Here is a 5,293-nt window from a genome sequence, read left to right as displayed (position 1 = left end):
CTTATACTGAATATGAAAGGTAGCTGTGTCTATATGGACTCCTCACTAGTTGGAATTTGTATATATTCCAGTGTTCCCTCAGCCAGTCCTTCTGTTGTAATTCAATTTATCTTATAACATTCCTTCCCCACTTCTAGGACCAGCAGTTTTTGAACTCCACAATGGCTCCTATTGGAAAGTCTGTGACTGAGACCAAGTAAGAGTTCACTTTTTTATATTAAGCCATTATTTCATTTGGAGCAATGAGCAAGTCTGATATAAATACAATAAAATCATTATGCTCAAACTATGAGAGAGAAAATTAAGGATAATTTAAGAAATCAGTCTTAGCTTGTTTCTATACACAAATTATATTATTTATTTTCAAAGGAAACCTGCAAGGATTCCCCTGGTGTGCAAGGTGTGCCTGAATACTTTTGAGCAGCTTCCTGCTCACTTGAAGAGGGCGTGTATGAAGCACGCCACGGCAGAAGAGATCAGGATGGCCTCTCAACAGGCGAGGAAGGACATGATAAGTCACCTGAAGAACGGGGTCATCGTGGATTACAACAGAATAGAGATCGTGTCTGGTGAGACAAACAGGACAGTGGTTGTAAGACTGCTGGAGTCCTTGGGTCTTTTTGTACGTGGGAAGCCTGGTAAATGATTTGAACTAATTTAACGTCATATTCGGGAAATCCAGAGAACGTCTTCACACTTGTCGTGGCTGTTGCAGGAAACACCTGTTGAATCTCACTCGGGATTTCTTGAGAGATCATTCAGCGAGCGAGTCGCAATTAGGAGATAATTTGGTATTTCTTAAGAGAACTCAGAGAACAACAGCACCGATAAATGCTGGGGAGACAGGTAGTTTTTTTGTAATCAGATTCCAATGTCGAATACTGTGTATGAGAGCTTACTGTACGTAACTTTCCTTTTCTCACATTTTCTGACGACTATTCCGAAGGGGCACCCTGTCAACTCCTAATACTTTCAAAAAATCTGTCTGCGTGTTTGATTATTGTCGTTTAATTTTTAAAAAAGTTCAATGTTGATTATAACTAAAGAAATTAATGATCACAAACAAAAAAAGGGCTGAAGATGCGAGTCGCTTTTGTATTAGAGCTGGATGACACGAGCTTACTGTATAAATAAAAAACGTTTTCTTCCAATAAATCATACATTTTGTTCCATCCTTCTTACTATACTTCTCTCTTGTAGTAGTAAAGCATTTTGATTGAAACCGAACAATACATTAAAGGTTTCATCTATACACTTATACTTACGCTGCTGTGCAGCGGAGCCTGATACACCCCAGTGGGCAAAAGACGTATAATATATGTCTTAAACGCATACCTTAGACGTATAAATGTGGTCTGCAATTCGTCTAGAATGAAATTCTAATATACGTCTATTGTTATACATCAATTATACGTCTATGATTAAATGTTCATTATACATAAATGGTTGGAGTTCTATTATATGGATAAATTTAGAGGTCTATTATACGGATAACTTTAGAGGACTATTATACGTATATGGTTAGAGGTCTATTATACGGATAACTTTAGAGGTCTATTATACGTTTATGAGTAGAGGTCTATTATACATCAAAGATAGGTTTTACTGGTGTAGAAACTAGTAAATCAAGCCAATGATTTGCTTTAGAAATTTATTCTGAAAATACACATTCACACCTGAAAAATATGTATTTCAAATTATACATTGTATACAATCGATCAACAATCAACATATGGGCAATAATCATAAAAAACACAACTAGTCTTAAACTTCAGCTACAAATTCTGGTAACATGGCAATATACAGTATAGTAATGACAAACACTAATTACATTAACTAATTACATTAACGCACTAAAACTAAAACACATTTTGATTCAAATATAAATTTTAAAATGCACAACTTCTACATTTCCAAGAAAAAAAATATTACAATGGAAATTAAGACGATTTTTGTCCACCATTTGCAAACCCTGTCTAATTGTCCTAACAATTAGAACCAGAAACTTATTATTTTCAGTGTCCAGATCTCCTGGCCCCCTGCCTTGCATATGCATTCTTCAAGTAATGCATTTTGTGCTCCTTAATTTCTTTTAATGTCGATGTAGGGTGGGACTATATTTATTACTATATTTAGTATACACGTGTAAATAAAGTAATTACTGCAAAAATAATTTACTTCGTACACTATGCAGATTGCTGTATACTCCTAGTTGCGGCACACAAGACATTAACAGTAAAAAGCCTCAGGGACTGTGTAAGATGTGTTTTCGACGTTATATATGCATTTATTTAGCATACTGTCAAAACATCTTTTTTTCACCTTAGAAATATCGCAAGACTATGCCCTATGCTATCATTAACTGTGGCTGAAAAGCTGATCAACATATTTGTATTCTCTCGAATTGACTACTGCAATGCTCTGCTCCCTGGTGTATCTAAATCTACTCTGAACAAGCTGCAGTATGTCCAAAATTCAGCAGCCAGAATCCTGACCAGGTCTAGTACAAGTGTTCACATTACTCCTATCCAGGAGTCCTTGCACTGGCTTCCGGTCAAATTCCGCGTAGACTTTAAAATCCTCATGCTCACCTACAAGGCTTTACATGGCTTGGCACCTCAATACCTGTCTGAACTTTTATCGCCCTACTCCCCACCTCGCAACCTCCGCTCTTCAAATTCTGCCCTCCTTACTGTCCCCCAAGCCCGTCTACATTGTATGGGCGACAGGGCCTTCTCCTGCTATGCCCCCAAGCTCTGGAACTCTTTGCCCAAGGATATTAGAGAGTCACCTTCTCTAAACTCCTTCAAATCCAGACTCAAAACCCTCCTTTTCAGAAAAGCCTTTACTTAACTGGTTCCATTCTTCACCCCTCTGCTCTTCTTAATACCATCTTCCACGGTCTCCTCTATTGTTATTGTTGTATTGTTGTAATTATAATTGTGTCCTGTCTTGTGAAATTTTCTTATTTATTGTTGTAGTCTTCTTATTTATTGTTATTGTCATCCTGTAAAGCGCTTTGAGAAGCCACCTTTAAAGGCGCTATATAAAATAAAGTTTATTATTATTATTATTTATTATTTATTAATGTTGTCGATTTTACGGTTGCAATTCGACGTTGATTATACGTCGCGGCAACGTATATATAAGTATAGCCGTATTTTCGCCGTGATATATACGTATATTCGACGAATCACTGCCCACTGGGACGGTGCCGTCTGGATTCAGCCGCACAGACACATCCGGACCCCCACTGAATGATCAGCAATCAATAACATTTGAACGATATAAGCTCCTGCGCTCCGGATCATGTGAGAGAGAAGGCACTGAAAAAGTTGTGTGAAAGTGGATTTTGCACCTGCGCCAGTGCTGTAGTGGTATCATACAGATGCCCATACAAATCCACCATAAGATATTGCTCTGCCCGTTGGTGGATTAGGTATGCATGCTATATTTCAATTTAAATATAAATTGAACCTATTAAAAATTCGATCTTAGATTCAAAATCGATTAATGTAAAAACTGATAAAGCTAAGGCTTTTTTTCAGGGCTATATCTACTTTTTTTTAAAGAAGTCTATCACAATTGTGAAAATTAGATAAGGTGTACCAGCACAGGGAGTGAGAATGACCTCAGTCCGGCTCCCAGCAGAATCCATCCTGGTTTGGTCACTGTCAGACTGTTTGGATCGCAACGTGGAAAAAAAAATCGCTCTCATCGTGTGACTTCAACTAGAGGAAGGGAAGATCTCATGTTTAAAAAAAATTAGGACTGAAGATAACGTGAATTGAATCCGGGGCCTCACACTTATCAAATTATAAAATAATAATTATTAAAATATCAGGTTGTTTTATGCAGCATTTTGTGCACAGTACGTCATATTTATCTAACAATAGAACAACAGCCTACCTCAAGGAGGGATTCACACGCAGTCTGGGGTATTTTCCCCTTTACATTTTTGCGATTTTAAATCGAACCTGTTATACTCCCAAAAGTGCAGAGTAGCTTGTACTGTGTGCCCTGTTTGCCTTTGTAAGCATTTGATTAAAAAATAAGTTCACAATACAATAAAAACAGAGAAAGCACAAATGTAATAATTTGATTTTATTTTATCGTTTCTCCTTTGTCAGAAGTGGGATGTAAACAATGGTCTCCAGGAAAAGCTGCAACCTAAACGCAATGCCTTAGACCACCAATACGGAATTATATTTTATTTCTTTCTACTTGTTGAAAAGAAAAAAAGTGAAATCATGTAATGAGGGAAATGTCTTTTTTCATGGGAAAAACTAGTACGAGGAAAGTTTATTGAGCAGCGCTCAATAAAAACGATCAGAAACCGAAAGCGCTTCTTATGCGGATCAGTATATTCCGATGCCGTGATTCTGCAGAAGAAATAAGAAAAGCCGAACTCAAAGCACTGTGCTGCCATTACGGCTACTCTGGCTGCAGCTGTTTTAAGATCTACTCAGCGGGCACAGAAAGTTGTAGGAGGTCAGACTGGTTTGCGCTGTTTGAATAACAGTATGCGAATTTAAGCTTATTTAAATAAGATTATTTACAATATAATACATGCTCCAAAAGCGTTAATACTGCACTGGCTGCTATTTGAAATGCCTTCATAAATGACGCGTAATAGAGATTTATGCAGCTGGCTTTTATGCTTCACAATATATTGCAATCAGGAAAATAAACCTATAAGAAATGTGCAATACAAGGTCTGTTCCCAAAAGTGAAAGCTGTTTTACACTGATGTCGGTCTTTTTTAGATAATCCAGATTGTAAAAACGACCGCGCCCTGGCCGATCAAAATATTACAAGAAGGCTGTAAAGCACACTCTGAATCGATCCGAAAATTTAATTTCCCGGTCCGTTTATGCTACAACAGGCAACTTTTGCTTATCCAGCAAAGCATTTATCTGTTTAGTGAACTGCTGGTGCTTCTAAGACATCCATGATGGCCGACCACAGAACACTGACACAGCTTTGCGTTCTGAATCTCTTTTTCTCATGCGTTTATTTAATGTGGCACAAAGCACTGGGATAGGGGTATTCTGTTCACAAACCAATAGCATTTAAACCACAGCACCCACAATGCTGCAAGTAAGTGTTTTGCACACTAAGCAGAGAGCGATGTCTTCCTCGTTAGTATAGTGGCGAGTATCCCCACCTGTCACGCGGGAGACCGGGGTACATCAGGACACGCATTGAAGCGAAAGCAGGAAGTGCTGCGACATGCACTGTGCAGATCCCGCCACACTAAGAGGTGAGTGGGTCTGTTCGATCACAGCACGAG

This window comes from Lepisosteus platostomus, chromosome 5, assembly GCF_059453375.1.
Source record: "Lepisosteus platostomus isolate fLepPlt1 chromosome 5, fLepPlt1.hap1, whole genome shotgun sequence".
Lineage (NCBI taxonomy): Eukaryota > Metazoa > Chordata > Actinopteri > Semionotiformes > Lepisosteidae > Lepisosteus > Lepisosteus platostomus.
This window is presented reverse-complemented; position numbering follows the sequence as displayed.